The sequence below is a fragment of the Mustela nigripes genome, chromosome 12, assembly GCF_022355385.1.
Source record: "Mustela nigripes isolate SB6536 chromosome 12, MUSNIG.SB6536, whole genome shotgun sequence".
In the NCBI taxonomy this organism is placed as follows: Eukaryota; Metazoa; Chordata; class Mammalia; order Carnivora; family Mustelidae; genus Mustela; species Mustela nigripes.
Genome location: NC_081568.1, coordinates 106873447 through 106898890, shown reverse-complemented (window position 1 = coordinate 106898890; position 25444 = coordinate 106873447).

Below are 25444 nucleotides of genomic sequence, written 5' to 3'. Positions count from 1 at the left end.
ACCTGCCAGCAGCTATCCTAGGAGCTTGGAATCCTTTAGTGAACAAAAGAGATAAAATCTCCTGCATTCCTGAAGTTTATACTTATTATTAACTTTCTAAGTAAATCACTTTATCTCAGGATTCTCTTCTCTTGGAAACACAGTTCATTTGAGAGAATCTTAATTTCCTATAGGTCAGAAGATCAAGTTCTTTGTCTTAGTGGCAATCCCGTGTTAAATAAAATAAATATAAATTATATGAAATATTAGCAATGAAAATAGAGACAAAAGTAAAGATTTGTCCAATGATGACACTTAAATATAGATATGCACGATGATTTGGACACATCCTTCTGGTTTTCTCTGACTCTTCTTTCTCTTTCTCTTTTGCTAGAGGTAAGACAGACTCTTGTGCTAGAGTCCGACACAAGACAGTTTATCCTGGAATATGATACAGGGAACAGGGGACCTGGTTGGGGACCAGAAAGAGTGAAAAGTGGAAGAGAGAATCTGTTTAAGATACATGTTATGGCGCCTTCTAAACGGCTACTAAAAAGGTCCTCCCAAAAGGCTTCTCAGAATTATCTACACAGGGAATGAGAAGAAGAAGCTTTTGTTGAGTGCCTTTCCCCATTGTTTGTGGATTGCCTCACTTAGACATAGTAAGATTTCACTTTAAAATTCTTGCAAATACATTACATTCTTGGCATTTGTTATTGCTATGAGATATATTCTTATTTCATTTATAGTAAATTAAGTAGCATCTTTGCTTAAGGTCTCTTCCCCTGTACAGTATCTTTTACAAAGTAGGTGCCTAACCTATAACTCCTGAATGGAGAGTATATAATGAAGTCTAACAAAATGTCAAAGAGTTGAAAATATTATTTGTTTAACATTTGCAACATAATTTCTCAATAAGAAAACTGTTTTTGTTTGTAAAATGTGTTTTGATGATTTTACTTGGAAGTAAAAAGTTCATTTTAAGGGATATGAGTAAGGATTTCTTGTTACTCTGGAGAGGTTGGAGCAAAGAAAGAAAAGAATGAGTGGGATAGGTCTAGCAAAGTGGGAGAGTGGGACGTGACCTCTTCCCATGACCTTGTGAAACTTTAGGAATGTTTTAGAATGCATGAAATTGTTGGTTCAAATTGATCTTTTGTGGAAATCAGCAAAGAAACTGAATTTTGGACCTAAGTCAACAGAGGCTGACACAAGCCATCATGGATAGCTTCAGGGAAAATATCAGAGTGTGAATTGTTAAGAATCAGTGGAAAGTGTGGGGAAGACTGTGGACCCTCCTGGGTCATCAAAATGAGGAGTTCATGACAGGTATGCCTAAATCTTTTGATGGGAGCATCTAAGTGAGGGCAGGGAGACTTTTTGATTGATTGATGACTGTGGGTAGAGGTAGGAAGGCATCCAGCTGACAAGTGGGTTACAATACAGACAAAGAAAATTAATATTCATTTTTTTCTACTGCTTGGCATATCTGTCCTTTAATAATTCAGTCAACTGTACTTTTAGAGACTTACGTTAAGGATTTTGTATTGATGTTTGAATCATGGAGGTGGATATATCCTGACCTTTTCATACTCTCTTGGAGATTACTACTAGTAGCTGACATTTACTGAGCAGTTACTGTACATCAAGTGTGTTAACACTTTGTAAGGGGTAGTTTTTTAGTCCTTACCTCAACCTGTGATGTAGGTACTGCTTATATTGTAACTTTTTACAGATGAGGAACTTAGACTTAAAAGGTTAAAATAACGAGTCAACAGATAAATAAGGAAACAGGGGATTTAAATTAATAGTATAGACCAAATAGACCTAACAGAAATACACAGAATACTTTACCCAATAATGGAATATATATTCTTCTCAAGTACACATGAAACATTATCCAGGATAGAACACATGTTAGGCCACAGAAGAAGTCTTAACAAATTCAAGAAGGTTGAAATCACACAAAATGTCTTTTCTGATCACAATGGCAAGAAACTAAAAACTAGAATGGAAGTTACCAGAGACTGGGAGGAGGAGAAGAGGAGTTGCTGTTTAGTGGGTGTCGAGTTTCAAAGTAAGATAATAAGTTCCGGAGATCTGTTTCATACCAACGTGTATACATATACTTAACACTACTAAACTGGATCTGGTATGTGGTTTCCAAGTCAGAGCTCACAGGCTCCCAGAGTGTCATAATTTTTTCAAAGATAGCGTGAGTCCATATGTTCTCTAAATACTTTCTGATTTCTGAATAAATGATGTGAGTGATCACATAAATCTTTGTCATCAGATACCAAGTACCTAATATATTAGGCTGACAGGACATTCTATCACAGTCATCACTGGGTTTCCTCTCCATGATTGTATCAAGGCTTTGTGTAGCACCAAAGTATAAGGAGGTCCCTATATTTCTCACTGGTCATCCTGCAAGGACCACTGTTCTCTGGCTCCCAGGCTGCCTGGATTCCTGTGGGCTTAGCACCTGCCAGAATGTGATCTTCAAGCAACTTCTGCTTTAATCTCAGTAAAAATTCCTGAGACGTGATGATTGAATATTTTTGCTTTTGTCTGCCCAGTAATTGTTTCTTATTTTGATTTCCTTAGGAAATACACCTCTTTCCCACTATTAGTTTGTTTGGTTTGTAAGAGAGGAATTTTTGCCAGTTTGGACACATGACCTAATTCTGGCCAATGAGAGCATTTCATTTCTTTAACCACAGTGCCTGGCTAAGAGATAGGCAGAAGAACCAAGCCAGGCCATGAAGACCTACCCAGTCCAGGAAAGGTGGAACTCTGGGACAGAGGCCCTCCCTTTCCCAGAGTTAACAGACCTGGAGGTCCTGGGAGCTGGGGGAAAAAAGCCTGAAAGAGCATGGTACCAGCCCAAAGCAAGTAGAGCAGAGAGGGATAGAGACAGATAACATCATTTGACTGTGGATCTAGCCATACTTGGCCTTTCCAGGGAAGCCAATCAAGCTTTTGTGGTGCTGTCACTTTGCATTGTGACTGAGAGTTGTCATAGTCCCCACTGATGTACTGTGGTCCAAGTGCATAGTGCAGGAGAGGGAAAAATTAAAAAGCAAACAGAACACGTGAAGAACTCAAAAACTTAATATCTTACACAGAACAGTGTTCATTCAGGCTACATGGAAATAACCTGCTCCAAATTAATGATATATCCAAAATCTAGGTAGGTCAATTTAAAAAAAAAAGCATAATAATATAATACTTATCAACTTGATTAATTCCCCCAAATTTCTAGATGTATTCTTTTGTGTTTTCTTTCTGTTATACAGATTAATAAAGGAAATGCATAAAATAGACATTTTAACCATTGTAGTTTAAATCTTTAAAATATTTGTTACTTGCTGGAAGACAGAATAGACATTTTTCCCAAAGAAGGCATCCAGATGGCTAATAAGCACATGAAAAGATGCTCAACATCACTCATCATCAGGGAACTACAAATCAAAACCACGATGAGATACCACCTCACATCCATCAGAATGGCTAAAATTAACAACACAGGAAACAACACATGTTGGCAAGGATGTGGAGAAAGGGGAACCCTCTTAGACTGCTGTTGGGAATGCAAACTGGTACAGCCACTCTGGAAAACAGTATGGAGGTTTCTCAAAAAGTTGAAAATTGAACTACCCTAAGATCCAGCAGTTGTACTACTAGGTATTTAAGGATACAAAAGTACAGATTTGAAGGGGCACATGCACCCCCATGGTTATAATAGCATTCTCAACAACAGCCAAATCATGGAATGAGCCCAAATGTCCATCAACTGATGAACAGAGGTGGTACATATATATATATGTGTGTATATATATATTTATATACACACACACACAATGGAATATTATTCAGTCATGAAAAAAAATGAAACCTTGCTCTTCGCAATGACATGGGTGAAGCTAGAGTGTATTTGCTAAGTGAAATAAGAAAGACATACTACATGATTTCACTCATATGTGGAATTTAAGAAACAAAAGAGATGAACATATGAGGGGGCAGAGAGAGGAAAACAAACTGTAAGAGACTTAAAGATAGACAGCAAACTGAGAGTTGATGGAGGGATGTGGGTGGGGGATAGACTAGCTGGATGATGGGGATTCAGGAGGGCACTTGTTATATGAGCCCTGGGTGTTGTATGTGATATGATTGATAAATGTGTTGTAGGTGATGAATCATTGTATTTTACTCTAGAAAGCAATATTGCACTGTATACTTAACTGAAATTTAAATAAAAATTTGAAAAGAAAAAAAAATTGTTACTTGCCAAAATATACAAACAACAAGGCCAATATATGAGAATTCCCATTGTTTCAGTCATATCACCTTGTCAATATTGCTCATTCACTTCCACAGTATGATGTCTTCATTACACATTATACATTAAAACAAATTACCCTTCAATTGTTACGGTAGTGTGTTTTCTAAAAGATGATGATCACATAGAAAAATTAGAAAATTCCATTTTTGATGCTTTCATTGTTTAGACTGCCAGATAAATAACCTAAATATTCAAATGCATGTCGGTGCTGCTTAAATAAAACATGAGAGGCGCCAGGGTGGCTCAGTCACTTAAATGTCCATGTCGATCAGGCTCCCTGCTCAGTAGGGAATCTGCTTCTCCCTCTGCCTGTCACTCCCCCTGCTTGTGCTCTCTCTCTGACAAATAAATAAAATCTTAAAAAAAAAAAAAAAAAACTTTATGTATTATCTGAGGTTTTTGCGAAGGACGTTTTTCTTATAATCAATATGGAAACTATAGAAAAATTTTAAAGATAAAACTAGAGTTGGGGCACCTGGTGGCTCAGGTCATGATCCCAGGGTCTTGCGGTTGAGCCCCGCATCGGGCTCTCTGCTCAGTGGGGAGCCTGCTCCCTCCTCTCTCTCTGCCTGCCTCTCTGCCTACTTGTGATTTCTGTCAAATAAATAAAATCTTAAAAAAAAAAAACACTAAAGTTGAGTTATGCAAAAATATTGCCTTCATAAATTGTTTGTTGCTTAAAACATCTTACCTTCAATATATTGTCACAGTGCTACCTACTTTCTTTTTTTCAGCCCAGATAAATGGGTTTTGTTGCAAAGCAGTTTCCTGCAGGTAGAGGAAAAAGTAGTAGGGAAATGTCTCCCCACAAGCTTGGTGCGACCAGATCAAGGCAGAAGAAATGCACTCAAAAACAGCTTTTATTGTCCATGGATTAAAATGTATTAGTTCTTATTGTAAATATGTGGGACATCATCTGTGAATTAATTTCCCCTTGGAGGAGAGGTGTGAAGGAACCTGACAAAACTTAATTCTAAAATTATCTAATTCTGAATCATAGATATTTTCCTTAGAAGGAGATATTTGGGGGGGGCACCTGGGTGGCTCAGTGGGTTAAAGCCTCTGCCTTTGCCTCAGGTCATGATCCCAGGGTCCTGGGATCGAGTCCCCGCATCCAGCTCTCTGCTCAGCGGAGAGAGCCTGCTTCCTCCTCTCTCTCTGCCTGCTTCTCTGCCTACTTGCCATCTCTGTCTGTCAAATAAATAAATAAATAAAATATTTTAAAAAGAAGGAGATGGTTGGATTTATTTTTGTTTTTCTCAGTTATACTTTTGTCAGCTTTCATTGGTAATGTTGAGCTTTGAATAGACTCAGCAAAAGTTAGTTGATTTTCTCTGAGAGGAGCCTGAAGTGTTTTCTCTTATAGGGTTTAAAATGTATAGAGTTTAGGGATGCCTGGGTGGCTCAGTTGGTTAGGCAAATGCCTTTGGCTTGGGTTGTGATCCCAGCGTCCTGGGGTCGAGTCCCACATCAAGCTCCTTGCTCGGCAGGGAGCCTGCTTCTCCCTCTGTCTCTGTCTGCCACTCTGTCTGCCTGTGCTCACTCTCTCTGACAAATAAATAAATAAATAAAATCTTGAAAAAAAAAGTGTATAGAGTTTAGTATAGGGAAGGGAAATTCCTCAGCAAAACCTTTAATTTATTAGAGGTAAGTTTTGTCTCCAAAGGCGTGACTTTGAACCCTGCCGAAAATTTGGTGGGTGAAGCCCACAGGCAACGGGAGTCTTCTTGGTTCAATTCTAAGAATTCATTTTGTTAAAAGTTTTGAAATATCAGAACTCTGTGTAACAGTTGTTGATTGAGGAAATAAATAATGACAGCTATTATAAATTCATATGTCTTTGAAATAAATGTTTTATTTATTTATTTTTCAAGATTTTATTTATTTATTTGAGATAGAGTGAGAGGGAGAGAGCATGAGCGGGGGTGGGGAGGCAGCAGGTAGAGGGAGAAGCAGAGTCTCCATGGGCAGGGAGTCTGATGTGGGGCTCAATCCCAGAACCCTGGGCTCATGACCCCAGCCAAAGGCAGACTTGCTTAACCAGCTGAGCCACCCAGGCATCCCAATAAAGGTATTTTTAAAAGGTACAACCTTCTAGTTTTCTTAAGACCCAATTATAGCGACTGTTACGTTGGCATATGTCCTTAAAAACTTTTTAACACACTTACTTACAAATGTAGGATGTTAGCAAGTTACTTTTAAGAAGAAAATAATCTTGAAAAATAATTATGGTATGATGTTTTATATCACTGCACTGTTATCCAGAGAAGATGATAATTTCCCTGGACAACTGGCCTTTTACTTTATAAACTATGCTTGGGAAAATACATAGAGATAATCACTGTGAGTTGTGTCTCTCAGCTTGGGGATATAGGAAGTCACAATCAGAAATATACAAACCATATCCACCCGTTGCCAGGAAGAAGCCCCCAAATTGTGCATGTTCTTTCTATGTGCACGTATACTCTGTCCCACAACAAAAAACAAATATGTGTTCAGGACAGTACATTGTTTCTTCTTTCCATACTTGGTCTACTTTTCTTTAGTCTTTCATATTGGGCATTTTGCAACACAGCACTGACAGAGGTAGAAAATGGCTCCTCTAGAAACTCTCTCTCTCTTTTTTTTTTAAACAAACTTTATTTATATAGGAATAGAAAGGGAGAATGTGAGTGAGAGTAGAGTGGGGAGGGGCAGAGAAAGAGAGAGAGAATCTTAAGCAGGCTCCCTGCTCACGACCCTGAGATCATGATTTGAGCCAAAATCAAAAGTCAAATGCTTAACTGACTGAGTCCAGACATTCCTCTCTTGACCTCTATGACTCCTTTCCGGTTTTCTTACTTGCCTCTGGTTTTCTCTGACCATTCTTTCTGTTTTGCTGGAAACAAGACAGACTCTAGGGGAGACAAGATAGTTTGTTATAATACAGGGATAGGATACAGGGAACAGAAGCTGGGGACCAGGAAGAGTGAAAAGTGGAAAAGAATCTGTTATCGTGCTGGTCTTCTCAGGAGCCTTCTAAAAGGCTGCTTTAAAAAAGGTCCTTCTAAAAGGCTTCTCAGAATTATCTACATAGGGAATGAAAGGAAGAAGCTTTGTCCACTGAGTGCCTTTCCCCAGTGTTTGCGGGTCGCCTTAGTGTTTATTTCCTCACACTTTTGGTCACTCTTAACCTGAATGCTGAGAGGGGTCCCTTGAAACCAGCGTAAGAGATTTTTATTTGTTTCCTGCATAGCATGTGATATGATTTTTATTAAGTTTATATTTTTACAAAAATCCTTACGCCGTTGAAGAATTTTCTTCTTCCCTAATACAACAGCGATAAACAATATTTTAAACAAGGAAGCTATAGTTGCTTTCTGATGTTAAAAATAATTACCCACGTTTGCAGAAGAAAGTATATTTTTCCAATGTCTTCGCGAGCTAATTTTATGTTATGCATGTCAACAGAAAGAAAGCAAGCCGGTGGGCACCTTTTATTTCTTTGAAGACCCACAGTTTATCACTCTTTCTTTGACATGTAGTTATTATGCTGTTTATGAAAGTCTACTGTAGCTACATAGGGGGTGTCTAAGAGATTTCACAGTAAGGTATAAAAGCTTCTTCCATAGGAAATTACCTCAAAAGCATGCAATTTACTAACCCCTAGAGACATTTCATTCTGCAAATAGCTTTAAGAGAGCTCCCCTTATGTTAATCACACTGAAACTGGACTTAAGCATATCTGGAAATTAGTGTAAAATTAGTGTAACATGTAGCTGCTGCTGCTTCTTCTTTTTTCTTTCTTTCTTTCTTTTTTTTTTTTTTTTTTAAGATTTTATTTATTTATTCGACAGAGATCACAAGTAGGTTCAGAGAGAGAAAGGAAGAGAAGCAGGCTCCCTGTTGAGCAGAGAGCCTGCAGACGCAGGGCTCCATCCCAGGACCCTGGGATCATGACCCAAGCCAAAGGCAGAAGCTTTAACCCACTGAGCCACCCAGGTGCCCCTAAAATGTAGCTTCTTACAGAAGCATATATATTTGATCAATTTACAATATACAGCACTTACAATGCACAGTGCAATAACCTTACCTTCCAATTTCCCATCAAACCCAGTAATCCATACCATGTTATAGACACAATGCCACTTGAGAAGAAATGGGCAGATAACAGTAAGAGAAACCTCGCATGTATTTTTTTCTTCTAATTTGTATATGCTTTTGCAAGATCCAGTCATTAATTTCATGTACAGTTTTATTATGCTGGAGCAAAATAAAAAATCCAAGGTTAAAATATTCTTGGTTTCCTTGTCCAAACCCTGTCAATGGAGACTTTGGCCTATTGTCAATCTAATGAAACCGATACCTTTTTCCTTTAACCCTTGTCCTAAGAAATGATTATAAACACCATGACCAGACCAGAAGGAAGCTGATCACAAAAATGTTTACAAAGGAGATGTCTACCCAGTTTGACAGATCAGTCCTCATCTTTGAACCAGTGCCTGTGGTTTCACTGTAGTTAAAAAGACATGAAATGCATTCTTTCTGACCCTCTTGCCCTGACTACAGCCTGCAAAAAACCAAATACATAACCCTAAAGACAGAGCTCATTCCAAAGAATGTCCGATTCTGGGTGACAGCTCAAGAGCTAGGGTGACAGGCTCTTCTGCCAGAAGAAGGCAGTTTGCTGCGTCGTTAATCTTTCATTCCAAGTCAACTTTTCTTCCGGCTGATTCTTTTTTTTTTCAGCCTTGCAGATGTTGAAAGTGCTTTCAGGTCAGATGCAAATACAGATGCATTACTGCCTGGTAGGCCTGTCAGTCTTCTTCTGTTTAAATGCTTTTTGGCACTTAGGGTTTTGAGATTCATAATCACTCCTTTTCACCTTAAATTATAAAGTCCTTTTAGAGCCGATCCTGGCCTTTCAGGGGAGGCCGGATGCCGTGAAGCCTGATGTTGCCGCTTATGGCCAGGAGCAGAGAGTGTCTCTAACAAAAGGTACTCAAGTCTACTGCGAAACAAGATTCTTTCCATTCAGGAAATAGTCCTGGGAAAAACAAGCATCCATAAAGACCACACTGGAGTAAATTGAGCATTTCTCAGGTTAGGCTGTGCTTATCTACTCTCCAAACAGCTTCTGTGGATCTAAAACAGTTGTCTGGCACAATCACTCTCCGTAAGCTGCCTTGTTGAAGCAGATTCTGTCACGGTGAAAGTAAATGAGCGTGATATATATTACAATTCTGACCACTTTTTTTTAAAGGGAGAAAAGCTGAAACTATTTCTACCGTGCCCTAAAACTACAGGAATGTTACGAGTAGCTATAAGGTAATTATTTATAGAAGTCTTTCCTCCTTGTCTCCCTCTTTCTTATCTTGCTAATATTTATTTTGACTTCTCAGCAAGGTGACTGACTTCATTCAGGATGGTAACAAGGCTGAACGCATGGTGCCACCCAGCTAGCTCCTAAAAACAAAACTGCTGCGTGTTTTTCTCCTGTTTACAATGTTTCCCGTTTGTGCTTCAGGAATATTATGCAGCATTTACCTAATTCCGTACCTTGAACTACTGGTTTCCCAATGACAATTGTTAGATGTTCACAAGATCAACTGCATATATAAACATTTTACTGCATTTTCCAATATCCTTATGTGTGGAATTAGATTTGACAAGCTGGCTGGGAGTGAGTAACTTGAGACTCACCTGGACTGAGAAACTGTGGAAGACAGGCAGAGCGAAAATGTCACAGTAATTTTCTCCAGACTTTTAAAAAAAATCCAAATCTGATTCTTGTCAAATGCTGAGTGTCAAATGGTTACTGCTTTTGTGTTAAGGTGTCTATTTACGCTGACGGAAAGAAAGGATTCAGACTTTTATTGGTATGAATCAGTGATTTACAAAACATGGTTTCAGGACCAGCCTTCCCTGGAACTTGTTAAAAATGCACATTCTCAGGTCTTACCCAGACCTACCCCATCAGAAACTCTGGGATTGCAGCCACAGCAATCTGTGTTTGAGAAGTCCTCTCAGTGACCCTGAAGCTCACTACAGTTGTTCACTGGTATAAATAAGTTTAAAAAAAGAATCCCATCACTTGTTTGAAGCTTATGTGTAATCTTAAACTATAATGTATTTATTTGACAGAGAGAGATCACAAGTAGTCAGAGAGGCGGGGGTGGAGGGGGGGAGCAGGCCCCCTGCTGAGCAGAGAGCCTGATTCAGGGATTGATCCCAGGACCCTGAGATCATGAGATCATGAATTGAGCCGAAGGCAGAGGCTTAACCCAGTGAGCCACCCAGGTGCTCCATCCTAATTACTTTCTTTACAGTCATCATTGGATATCATGGAGATAGGAAGTCGAATTCAGAAAGTAAAACTAGAAGTTTGATGTTGATTTAGACAGATTTTATTAGTGGTGTTACGACACCATCACATCCCTTTCTTTTCACTGGTTTTCAATTCCATCAGTGAAGAAAAGTGACTCTAGCTGGCTGAAAACAATGTGAGTCATGTATGTACTAAATGTTTAGATTCCTGATTTACTTTACTTTTCTTCTTATGCAACTGTTTAGTCTCTATGTTTGTTTGTTGTCTGTCATTGCCAACAGCCTGCCAAATCATACAATTTAAAGATGAAAGGAGAACTGACCTATATAGAGAGGTGTATTCTAGAAAGCAGCATTAGTATAAAAGCCACTCTCTAAAAGATTCCTAGAATTTTCTATATGAAGACAGCAAAGGAATCTACAAAAACAGCCACCCTTCTTGAAGTAATACTTCAAGTTGGAAGAGGCTAGTTGGTGTTTACTGATGAAAGACAACCTTGGGGCTATTGTTCATAGAGAATGTTATGGTTTAGGATTCTGAGAAGAAGAAAGGGGAAACTAATAAGACAAAGAAACAAAGAAAAATGTTAATTTCAACAAGCTTAAAGGAAAAGTAGAGAATTTCAATGAGAATCAAGAAAGGTGTCCTTCAGAATGGGCCATTTCCTCAGGGAAATAATAAACTCCATTCTCTCTCTTCCATCTGGAGGCAGGTTAGTTTACTGATCCTCACACCCAGGTGGCCAGAAAATCATTGCTCTCTGGCTTGGGGCCACAGTGCATCCTCTCCCTCATTTGGTGAAAAAAGTCATAAGCCAGGAGTCAGAAAAATCAAGTTCTATTCTTGCTCTCTGCCTCTGACTGAGAGACATTAAAGAAACAATCCAATAACCCCTGCCTCTGCCCCTAGTCATGAATTTTAATTTGGTCCACTACTTGTCAAATGAAGGGATTGGACCAGGGACATCAGAGGGTGGCATCCAGCTCAACCATTTTCTGACTTTACCATTGCCTGGCTATTAGAGTGAAAACAATAGATGACTTGCTAGCTTAAATATAATGATTGTTTTTGGAAAAACAGGATTTTGACTATTTATCAGGAACCACGTTTTCTGAGTCCTGCCTCCAGCACTAGGGAAGGGTTTATATTAAGCCACCCAATCTTCCATTCTATTTTTGTGAACCATAGCACACATTGACTGACGAGGGTTAAATGTTGAACTTCCAGTTATGAATCAGAGGAAAGCCCTTACTTAAGCTTCACATTTATGACTTTGACCTCATTAGCACTGAAGGTTAACCTCTGACCAGCTGAACTATCCAACCACAAATGCTTTACTAGGCTAGGATAAAATAAGATTCCTTTACTGTGCAGCCCAGTTGCACTTATCAGATGCATGAATTTATGTATTTTTTATTTTTAAAAATATTGTATTTATTTATTTGAGAGAGAATGAGAGAGCGTGAGAGGAGGGAGGGTCAGAGAGGGAAGAAGACTCCCTGCTGAGCAGGGAGCCAGACTTGGACTTGATCCTGGGACTCCAGGATCATGACCAGAGCTGAAGGCAGTCACTTAACCAACTGAGACACCCAGGTGTCCCCAGATGGCATGAATTTAGATAAGCCACTTAAACTCTCTTTCCCTGAGTATAAAACGGCCACCTTGATTTTACCTATGGGTAGAAGGTACCAATGGGTTGCTGGTACCTATGGGTTGCTGCATTTAAACTATGTAGATGAGATTCCAGTCCTCGGCAAGTGCTCCATAATCAACAGTTGAAGTGGTGGTAGAGATTGAATTGAAAAATTGAGATTGCTATATAATGGATAGGAAACTTAAAATAACAACACCCATCTGGAAATTTCATGGTTTCAGGTGTCATTAGGTCTTTAGCCCATCGTGAGTTTATTTTTTGAGTATACTGTGAGAAAGTGACCCAGTTTCACTCTTCTGCACGTAGCTGTTCAATTTTCCCAGCACCATGTATTGAAACGTTTTTCCCTGTTATATATTCTTTGTCATAGGTTACTGAATCATATAAGTATGGGTTTATATCTGGGCTTTCTATTCTGTTCCATTGATCTCTATGTCTATTTTTGTGGCAGTACCACACTGTTTTGATTACTATAGTCTGTAATGTATCTTGACATCTAGGATTGTGATACCTTCAGTTTTATTCTTCTTTCTTATGATTGCTTCGGCTCTTCCGAGCCTTTTGTTCCATACAAATTTTAGTATTTTTTGTTACAGCTCTGTGAAAAATGCTGTTGGTAGTTTGCTAGGGACTGCACTGAAAACACAGGCAGGAATTTCTTGACATTGGCCTTAGCAACATTTTTCTAGACATGCCTCCTCAGTCTAGGGAAACAAAAGCAAAAATAAACTATTGGGATTACACCAAAATAAAAAGGTTTTGCAGTGAAGAAAACAATCAACAACACTAAAAGAAAACCTACTGCATGGGAGAAGACATTTGCAAATGACATATCCAAAAAAGGGTTCATATCAGCAATGTATAAAGAATGTACACAACTCAACACCAAACACAAAACAAAACACCCAAATAATCTGCTTTTAAAAAGACCAAATGACCTGATTAAACGTTTTGCCAAGAAGACATCCAGATGACCAACAGACACATGAAAAGATGCTCATCACTCATCATCAGAGAAATGCAAATCAAAACCACAATGAGATATCATCTTACACTTGTCAGAATGGCTAAAATAAAAAAGACAAGAAGTAACAAGTGCTGGCAAGTATGCAAAGAAAAAGGAAGCCTTGAGCGATGATGGTGGGAATGTAAATTATCACAATGATTGTGGAAAACAGTATGGAGGTTTCTCAAAATTTAAAATAGAATTACTAATGACCCAGTAATTCCACTGTTGGATATTTACCCAAATTAAATGAAAACACTAATTTAAAAAGATCTATACATATCTGTGTTTATCGCAGCATTATTTACAAGATACGGAAATAACCTAAATGTCCATTAACAATGAATAGATAAAGAAGTGTTATATATATAGATATATGTATGTATATATGTATATACATACATATATCTATATATATATATAATGGAATATTACTGAGCCATAAAAAGGAATGAGATGCTGACATTTGTGACAACATGGATGGACCCACAGGGTATTAGGCTAAGTGAAGTAAGTCAGTCAAAGAAAGGCAAATACCATATGATTTCACTTATATGTGGAATCTAAAAAACAAAATAAAACAAAAGCAGAAACTGCAGTTGTCAGAAGGGTGAGGGGATGGACAAAATGAGCCAAGGGAAGGTGGAAGTATAGCCTTCCAGTTTGGGAATGAATAAATCACGGGATGAAAGGAAAGCACAGAGAATATAGCTGTGGAATCATTATGTTGTATACCTGAAGCTAATGTGACACTGTTTGTCAACCGTACTTCAATTAAAAAAAACAAAAAACAAAAAAAACACAGATCATATTAAAATACAAATGCAGAGCCCTTGTTTGCAGCTGTAGGATACGAACCTAAAGGCAGGTTGACACTGCCCCCTTCCTTTTCCAGTCCTACTAGTAAGCAAAAGCAAAGCAGCCAGAATCCAAATAATATCAGAATAATGTAACCAGGATTCTCCAATTCATTGTTTCCATTTTTCTATGGGATTTCTCAAGTATGAGTGATTCTCAATCCGTGGATGTAGATATAAACTAATGAGAAGGGGTCTATGTAACATTAAATAAGAAAAACTTATTTTTAAACCTGATTTAATTTCAGGAGGATTACATAATTATCTCCTTCTTTCCTTAATCTCTTACTTCAGTACAATCATCATAAAAGGGATGTATAAAGAAGAAATTAATGGAAGAGTGTAGTCTGTCCACACATAGGAGGGAAAACTGGGTAGAATGCTCTCCAGGCATATTTAGTTGCTACCTGCAGAATAATTCCTTTGAATGCAGGTTATTTGTTAACATACAATAAGCACCATCTTTCCATGTCTGTAAAAAAAGGAAACTTCTGCTTGCACTACTGATGGGAACTATAGATAAGAGACATCTTCAGCCTTCTGAGTTTTTTTCCAGGAAGCAATTACCATCACACAACTCATCTACTATTAGAGTTAAGATGCTCTCTTTTACAACCCTGTAGGTCCTAGAAAGCAAACGTGTTCAGAGTTTCTGGGTTCCCTATGTAGGTCCAGGCCTTTTAGAACCCAAGAGAAAGCACAGTCTCCCTGTACTTTTGGGGGAAAGGACACATGAAGGTGACAGGGTGAGAAACTGTGTCCTAAGTACAGCAGAGTAATAAAAAATTATTTTAATGCTTTGTCCTGCTTGGAAATAATTTCTTTTTTTTTTTTCAATAGCAAACATCTTCCATATGTGTTTTTTTTTGTTTTTTTTTTTTAAAGATTTCATTTATTTATTTATTTGACAGAGAGAAATCACAAGTAGATGGAAGAGGCAGGCAGAGAGAGAGAGGGAGAGAGGGAAGCAGGCTCCCCGCTGAGCAGAGAGCCCGATGCAGGACTCGATCCCAGGACCCCGAGATCATGACCTGAGCTGAAGGCAGCGGCTTAACCCACTGAGCCACCCAGGCGCCCCTTGGAAACAATTTCTTAAACTCAGTATACTAGCACAAAATCATCTACATCATTTAAAGGAAAACTTACTGTTATAGTTATGTATGACATCATTGAATTGTACATAACAAGAAATTTGGGGCTAGTCAAGGCCCTGGGGCTTAGAGGCTGTTGTTTGGAGGAGCTGTGACTCCTTCTTGTCTTCCCACAACATAGCCATTTGCATTTAGATTCTGGATATTGCTATAGAACCCTACCGAATGAAAAAAGAAAGGTTATTTACTTTCTTTACCTTTCAGGGCAAGAGGCATAAGCTGTGTTTGATGGCTAGGCTCTTCTGTTTGGGGTCAGCTTTGCAGGAATGAGCAAGAGCACTATGATGTTATGCTCAACTAAGAGTAAGGGGGTTGAGTCTGGTGCTAAGTTTGGGGCAAGAAGTGCTAAGAGAACTGACCTGGTGGGGGAGAATACCAGCCTGTTACTGATGCTGGAATCTATTCTAATCATGTCACACCTTGATGTTGTGGACATACCTTGGGAATGCATGTATAATTTTTAAAAGAGCTGCATTTTTAAAAAGCTGTAACATTTAGGGTCTATGTGCTTTTGGTCATGGGTAAGACATTTTTAAAGCAGAAAAAGATGGAAGGGACATTGCAGTTCAAGAAAAAAAAGCACTGTAAATGTGATTTGAGACCATGACTAAAAACTGCAAATTATGGCAGGAGTCTGGCAGCTGTGGGGTGGGGGTGAATAGAACAGGGTTGTGAGTGTGGAGTGTAGAATTTGACCAGAGAGATAAATAGCAACTATATTGGGACATGCCTTAAAAGCCAGATTAAGAAGTTTTTAAGCAATCATGATGGCAATGAGATACCATTTAAATATATTAAGCATGCAAGTGAAATAATCTGAGTAATGTTTTCAAAAGATCACTCTGGCTACAGCGTGGAAAGACCCAGGCTAGAAGTAGGAAGATGAGGTAGAGACTGTTGTAGTGTTTGAGGTGAGAGCTAATGATGGGAAGTGCCAACTGATAGATTAAAGCCCTCTTTAAGAAATGAAATCTATAAATCTTGGCTGAATGGGTGAAAGTGGTTGGAGCAGAGTGAATGAATGGGGAGAAGGAAAGGATGATAGAGAGATAAGCAGAGGCCAGAATATGAAGACCTTCTAAAGCTAGGATAAGGAGTTTGAAGTTTATTCTGAATTCCGAAGAAACCTAATGGAGGGTCTTGAGCAGAGGAAAGGAGACTTGTTTACATCTTGAAAAAAAACAAAATCATTGTAAGTGCTTTTGTTTGGGAAAATAGATTGTGAGAAAGCAATGGTGGAACTGGGGAGATGAGGGATGAGCTCTGAGTGAGCCTCAGTGCTGGACACAGTAGCTGCTCAGTAAATTTGTCATCACTTGATAGGTCTGTCACACTGGTAACAGAAAGCCTTCCTTTAAACAGAATCATAGAAACATAGACCAAAGAATGTTTCACTGAAACATAATAATACACACAACACTCACAGTAGGAAAGGTATACTTCTCAGAAAACCTTTGGTCGAATTAATTGTCTTTCTCATTTCATCAGCATTCATGTCTTATAATCTTTTTTCCAACAAGCAACTATGAAGACATTAAACTATTCTTTTTTTTTTAAAGATTTTATTTATTTATTTGATAGACAGAGATCACAAGTAGGCAGAGAGGCATGCAAAAGAGAGAGAGGAAGGGAAGCAGGCTCCCCGTCGAGCAGAGACCCCAATGCGGGGCTCGATCCCAGGACCCTGGGATCATGACCTGAGCCGAAGGCAGAGGCGTTAACCCATTGAGCCACCCAGGCACCCCACATTAAACTATTAAACTATTCTTTAAGAAAACCCCCAGAGGGGTGCCTGGGTGGCTCAGTGGGTTAACGCCTCTGCCTTCAGCTCAGGTCATGATCCCGGAGTCCTGGGATCGAGCCCCACATTGGGGTCTCTGCTCGGCAGGGAGCCTGCTTCCCTTCCTCTCTCTCTGCCTGCCTCTTTGCCTACTTGTGATCTCTGTCTGTCAAATAAACAAAATCTTTTGAAAAAAGAAAAAGAAAGTAAGGAAGAAAACCCCCAGAAAACAAGCCATCCAATAAGTTCTGACTTTTGCCATTTTTCCAAAGCGAGGTTACTGAATACTCTTCATTCTTTTGAATTGTGACAAAAATGAGCAACAGAACAAAAATAGCAGCAGAAATCTATGGCCCATGGATACTACCCACATCCAGATTCCTCTGAGATGTTCTGATTGCTCTGACACACCGGCCTGCACCATGGTCCTGTTCAACAGACTGACACAACCTGACAGGGTAAGTAAATCCTCTCCTTTCAAGTCACAACTACTGACGCGATGGACTCATCTGGTTTCAAAAGGAAATTTATCCTTCTGAGCATCTTATCTCATGAAAGACACAAGGCCTTCCTTGGAAATCAAGGTCTTCAAGGTTACAGCATCTGGAACTCATTCTTGAACAACTGCCCAGCACCCCTATATAAGCACAGCCTTTCTTCCCTTCATCTTTCTGATGTTACACGTAAAGTGTTGGTAAAAACTCAAATTTTGATAAAACAAGAAATGTTCACTTGAGACATTTACAGTGTAAGCTTCTTTCATCCTTACAAAGCCCAAAAGATGAAAATAAGCCCTGAATGCAATACCTGTTATGTGACAAATCTCAGCGGATTTCCAATTGTGGGGGCGGGGGGGGGGGAAAGCAACTGAATCTAGATAGAGATGTGTAGAGCACAGTTAGAAGACATACAGGTCAGTCTTCAAGACAGGAGGAAAATAGAGACATATCTGTGCACTTGAGGCCTGGGCACTAAAAGACTGTTCAATTCACAGTGAAATGTCATAGGAGTTTGCGGTAAAGCTTACATACATTTAAAGAAAAATGGGTTTTCAACTACTTTTCCTTGACAAAGAGCAATTATTTTTTTAAATGATGGTGGTCATAAGCAGTTTCATTTTCAGACATAATCTCCTGGTGCTGCGATATTTTGGCTTCTTTAATAAGACAATCTGTTCTCCATTTTAGACTTTTTTTTTCCCATGCATAGAAACCCGAAGACATTTCTGTTTTCAATAAGATGCAAGACAAGTAGAAAAATACATTTGTTCAAATATCGTTTAGCACTTAATACGCATGAAGAAGTTATGGTTTCAATGAAAAAAAAATGAGCAAATCTTGTTAGGATATTATTAATATCTACATTCTCTCTCTCTCATTTCTTATTAGTCTAGATAGAGATTTAGAAATTTTATTGATTCTAAAAAACACTTAATTTTTGGTTTTAATTGATTTCCTTTCTGATATTTTTCATTTTCTTCTTTTGGTTTAATTTCAGTTTAATTTGCTTTTTCCTTTTCCAAGATGGGTCTTTTTTCTTTTCTAATATAGGCAGATAGGGATATTTCCTTCCGCAATATTATATAAATATTTACATAATGTTTCCATTATTTATTTATTTTTATTAATTATATATTATGTTATTGTATATAATTATTAATTATATATGTTATGTTTTAATTTAATTTAATAAATTATATATATTGTGTTTGCATTTTCATTTGATGCAAAATTATTTTCTTTCTCCATTTGATTTTTTCATTGACCCACAGCCCTTTTAGAAATGTCTTGTTTAGGGGCACCTGGGTGGCTCAGTGGTTTGGGCCTCTGTCTTTGGCTCGGGTCATGATCTCAGGGTCATGGGACCCCACGTTTGGCTCTCTGCTCAGTGGGGAGCCTTTTTCCCCCACCTCCTCTGTCTGCCTCTCTGCCTGGTTGTGATCTCTTTCTGTCAAATGAATAAGTAAAATCTTAAAAAAAAAAAAAAAAAAGAAATGTTTTGTTTAGTTTCCAAAAATTGGGGGATTTACATATATCTTTGGTATTGGAATTTCTTACTATAATAACTGGGTATTATAAATTTCTCCTTACCATTCTGTCAGTATTGCTTCAGGGTTTTTGAAACTCTGCTATTAGATGCATAAACTTTTAGGATCATTATATCCATTTGATGGATTGACTCGTTTATCATTATTCAATGGCCCTCTTTATCCCATGTTATAATTTTTTGTTCTGAAATCTACTTTGTTGGAAGTTGGGCAAATCTGAGGTGTGAATGCAGGCCCACAGGAAGAAGGGAGTACAGAATTAGGCCAGAGAGATAAACAGGGTGTTTTGCTGTACCTGTTGTTTTAAAATATTTTTTATGATTCTATTTCATATCCCTTATTGGCACATTACCTATAACCCTTTGTTATTTTAGTGGTGGCTCTAGGGGTTATAATATACGTTTTTATGATTTAATTTAACAGAGTTTCTCAGTGGAGAGTGCTTACTGACATTTCAGACAGGACAACTTTTCTTGTTCTGGGCTTTCCAAGCACTCAAGATAATTAGCCTCTCTTCCCTCTTCCCTACACCCACTAAATCTCAGTAGTGCGCACTAGTCTCTCTGACAACCAAAAAAGGCCCTTTCCCCAATATGTCCAAAAAGCTTCTAAGAGTGCTACCATCCCTGCTTGAGAACCACTTAAAGATGGACAGCTGATAATAGCTGTTAAACAGGGTGGTTCTGTAGTTGCATTTTCTGTTCACCTTTTCTTTATTCCCTTCCTCCTCCTCTTATTTCTGAATACTCACTGCAAACTTAATACACAGAAGCTCATATAGCATAATGTAAATAACTATGGGAGCAGTTCTTTCTGCTTTTTAAAGAAGGATGGACAAACATATTTCCAATATTGGGGTAGCATTTCTATGTGGAAAGAATTTGTATCACTGAACTGATTTTTCAAAAATATTTAGAGAAGGTAGAGTACAAGTGACACATGATCATTGGAGGCAAATTAAAAAACAACAATCAATACAAACAAAACAGAAATCAGCCATATTTACTCAACCAGGAATGACACCTAACATAGGCTGTGTATTCTTTCTGATTCAAATCTATTATTATATGTAACTGTCCTTCCAGGACAATAAATAATCACATTGTACATTTAAATGACTGTTATGTTTCATGATATGAATGTGCTATAATTTATCCAACCACTATAACACTTTAACATTATACCAATTTTCTACTACAAACAATTTTGTTACATGATAAACTTCTATGTATCTCTGTCTGCTTTTTTTAGATAAATTCCCAGAAATGAGTCAAAATGTCTTCACATTATAAGGCTTTAAAATATATATCTCCAAATTTTCTTCTAGAAAGATTTTTCACCAATCAACAATATCTAAGTGTGCCAGTTTGTTCATATCTTAGTTAATATTGCTTTCTTTAAAAAAAAATCTCTTTTAGGGCGCCTGGGTGGCTCAGTCCATTAAGCATCTGCCTTTAGCTCTGGTCATGATCCCAGATGGAACCCCATATTGTGTTTCTTGCTCAGTGGGGAGCCTGTTTCTCCCTCTTCCTCTGCCCTTCCTATCCACTTGTGCTCACTCTCTCTCTCTCTCAAATAAAATCTTAAAAAAAAAAAACCCTCTTTTAAAACTGTTTAATAATTGGGTAATAAAAAAGTAACCAGACACTCAAATAGCATTATTATGTGCATTTACTTGAATATTTGTGGAGCTGGATTTTTTTCCTGTTTCTTATGCTTATAAGTCATTTATTTCCACTTCTGTGAATTGGATTTTAAGCATTCTTTATCTTTTTCTTTAGACTGCATAACTTTAGCCTTTGCTATATATAAACACTGTCATTTGTCTCTCAATATTGTTTATGGTGCTTGTTTAAACATTCTAAAGATTTTGATAGCTAATGAAGCACAAACTATCACCTTTTCCTTTATCTTTTTTTTTCTTTAGATAGGGCATATTTAATCCAAGGTTATCTAAATATGTATTCATATTTGTTCTAAAAATTTATGGTTTCATATTTTACATTTCAACTTTTAACACATATGGAATTTATTTTGCTCTAAGTGATGGGGTAGGTCCCTAACTTTGTACTTTCCCAAATTGTTGGTCATTTGTCCTACTATCAGTTATTGAGATTTTATTTTTTCTTACTAATTTCAAATAATACTTTAGTCATATTTTAAATTCCTGTATTAATACTTGAGTTTGTTTTGGGGGATTTCATTCAGTCAATCTTTTTTAATTTTAATTTTTAACTTACAAATTGGTATATAAGAAAGTGTTATATATATCACTTTATAGCTGGTCACCATATTAAGTCTTCAATTACATTTTTAAGTTTTAAAATTGAGTCACTTGAAATTTTCAGGTAAAGAATTTCATTATCTAGAATTTTGCTACCTTCTGCCTATTTTCTATAGTTTTTTTTTCCTTAATTGTATTGGCTAGGACATGTAAAGCAATATTAAATAATAATGGTTATAATGTTATCTTTTTACAAATTTTAACAGTGACTCTTCAAAATTTTGCAAATAGTGGTGATGATGTGTTCAGACAGTTATTTGTTATGCAAAGGAATTACATTTTTCTTCCTGTTTTACCAAAAATTTTGCTTTAATCAGCAATATTTCACCAAATACCTTTTTAGTTTCTGTTAAGGTAAGATTTTATGAGATCTATCAATAGATTCTAAAACTTTTTGAAAAGATCAATAAAATTGATAAGATTTAGCCAGATTCATCAAAAGACAGAAAAGAGAGAGAAGTCTCAAACAAAGAAAATCAGAAGTAAAAGAGGAAAAATAATAATCCACATCACATAAATACAAGGGATTTATATATAAAAGAATGTGATGAAAAATTACATGCCAACAAATTGGACAACCTAGAAGGAATTGATAAATTCCTAGGAATAGATAACTTCATAAAACTGAATCTAGAAGAAGTAGAAAAATTGAACAGGCCAATTACCAGCAATGACATTGGGTCAGTAATCAAAAAACTGCCAACAAATAAAAGTCTATGACTAGATAGCTTCACAAGAGAATTCTAACAAACATTTAAATAAGAGTTAATACTTATTCTTCTCAAACTAGTCTAAAAAATAGAAGGGAAGAAAAGCTTCCAAATTCTAGGAGGCCAACATTATTTTGATACCAAAACCAGATAAAGATGCTACAAAACAAACAAACAACAACAACAACAACAACAAAACTACAGTCATTATTTCTGAGGAACATAGATGAAGAAATTCTCAAAAAAACATTAGCAACTGAATCCAACAATACATTTAAAAAGTCATTCACCACCAAGTGGAATTTATTCTTGGAATGCAAGGGTAGTTCAATGTTCACAAATCAATCAACATGACACAGCACATCAGCAAGAGAAGGGATAAAAACTGTAAGATCATTTCTCTAGATTCAGAAAAAGAATTTGAAAAACTACAACACCAATTCATGAAAAAAAAACCTTCAAAAAAGTAGGTTTAGGGGAAACACCTCAACATGATAAAGGCCATATGTGAAAATCCCACAGCTGACATCATACTCAATGGTGAAAATTGAGAACTTTTTCCCTAAGATCAGGAATAAGATAAGGATGTCCTCTCTAAACACTTATTCAACATAGTACTATAATTCCCAGCCACAGCAATCAGACAAGAAAAAGAAATTAGAGGCACTGAAATGGGTAAGGAAGAAGTACAATTTTAACTATTTACATGACACGATACTCTACAACTCTAAACTATGACATGATACTCTACAAAGAAAACCCTAAAGACTCCACCAAAAAATGACTAGTTCTGATAAATGAGTTCTGTAAGGTCACAGGACACAAAATCAGTATAAGAAATCCATTGTTTCTATACACTAATAATGAAGTAGTAAAGAGAGAAATGAAGAAAACAGTCCAATTTACAATTGCACCAGAGCCAATAAAATGCCTAGGAATAAACTTAACCAAACAAGTAAAAGAAAGACCTATACTTTGAAAACTATAAAACACTGATGAAAGAAATTGAAGATGACACAAATGAATATTGTCAAAATGCCTATACCATCCAAAGCAATCCCTAACAAAATGCCAATAGCATTTTTCACAGAACTAGAACAAATCCTAAAATGTGTATGGGACCACAAAAGACCCCAAACAGTCAAAGCAATCTTGAAAAAGAAAACCAGAACTGGAGGTATCACACTCCCCAATTTAAAGGTTTACTATAAAGCTGTAGTAATCAAAACAATGTGGTACTGACACAAAAGAATGCACAGAGATCAACAGAACAGAATAGAGAGCTCAGAAATAAACCCACAATTATATGGTAAGTTAATCTTTGATGAAGGAGGCACGATTACGCAATGGGAAAAAGACATTCTCTTCAACAAATGCTACTGGGAAAACTGGACAGCTACATGCAAAAGAACAAAACTGGACCACTTGCTTACAACATACAAAAAAATAAACTCAAAATGGATTAAAGACCTGAATATGACACCTAAAGCCATAAAACTTCTAGAAGAGAGCATAGGGAATAATTTCTCTGATGTTGGTCATAGCAACATTTTTCTAGATATGTCTCCTTGGGCAAGAGAAACAAAAGCAAAAATAAACTATTGGGGGGCACCTGGGTGGCTCAGTTGTTAAGCAGCTGCCTTTGGCTCAGGTCATGATCCCAGGGTCCTGGGATCGAGGTCTACATTGGCCTCCTGCTCAGTGGGAAGCCTGCTTCTCCCTCTCCTGTTCCCCCTGCTTATGTTCCTTCTGTCTCTGTCAAATAAATAAATAAAATCTTAAAAAAAATAAACTATTGGGATAACACCAAAATAAAGTTTCTGCACAGCAAAGGAAACAACCTTTTAAATTTGTTAATCTAAAAGACAACCTACTGAATGGGAGAAGATATCTGCAAATGATATATCTGATACAGGGCCAGTATCCAAAATATATAAAGAACTTCTATAATCTAACATTAAAACACTAAATAATCCAATTAAAAATGGGCAGAAGACATGAACAGACATTTCTCCAAAGAAGACATCCAGATGGCCAACAGACATGTGAAAAGATGTCACATGTGATGCTCAACATCACTCATCAGAGAAATGCAAATCAAAACTATAATGAGATATCACTTCACATCTGTCAGAATGGCTAACATCATAAACACAAGCAACAAGTGTTGGTGAGAATGTAGAGAAAAAGGAACCCTCATGCACTCTTGAGAATGCAGCCTGGTGCAGTCATTGTGGAAAACAATATGGAGGTCCCTCAAAAAATTAAAAATAGAATTGCAATATGATCCAGTAATTCCACTACTGGGTATTTACATAAAGAATACGAAAACACTAATTTGAAAAGATCTATGCACCCCTATGATTATTGCAGCATTATTTATAATAGCCAAAATTATGAAAGCAACCCAAGTGTCCATCAACAGATAACTGGATAAAGAAGTGATATTTATCTATACACACACACACACACAGACACACACAGTCACACACACACAATGGTATATTACTCAGTCATAAAAAAAATTAAATCTAGCAACAATATGGATGGATCTAAAGGGTATAATGCTAAGTAAATTGAGTTAGTCAGAAAAAGATAAACACCGTATGATTTCCATCTTACGTGAAATTGAAGAAAGAGAGCATGCAAAGAAAAAAAGAGAAAGCAAACCAACAAACCAAAGACCAAAACCCCCCAAACTCTTAACTATAGAGAACAAACTGATGGTTATCAGAGGGGAGGTGGGTAGGGAGATGGGTGATATAGGTGACGGGGATTAAGGACCACACTTGTCATGATGAGTACTGGGTGATGCATGGGAGTATTAAATCACTAAAGTGTACACCTGAACCTAATATAATGATGTATGTTAATTATACTGGGATTAAAATTTTAAAAATAAAAAAAATAAAATGGTAAATTATCTTTACATTTATAGGCATTTTCCTAAACCAATTTCTATTTTTAGACATTGTATATACATTAGGGCTTCCAATTTATTAATATTTATTTAAGATTTTGTACATATGAGCAACTGAGCTAAGACTCTAGTTTCTTGAGTGCATTATTTGTTGTATTAGGTACTGCTAGCCTGGAGTTACAAAACAGCTATTAAGTTACCTTGAGTAATTATAAATACCTTTTTCAACTACCCTAACCCTCCTGTATATTTTAATTAAATCAAGCATATTTATAACCAGATCCTTAAAAGGAAAGAAGCCAACTTATTTGTTTGTTTTTGACTACAAGGAAAATGAGGAAGTGGAACCAAATAGCCCATATGCTTACATTTTGGCCTGTGCTCTGGAGATAGGAGAACCACAA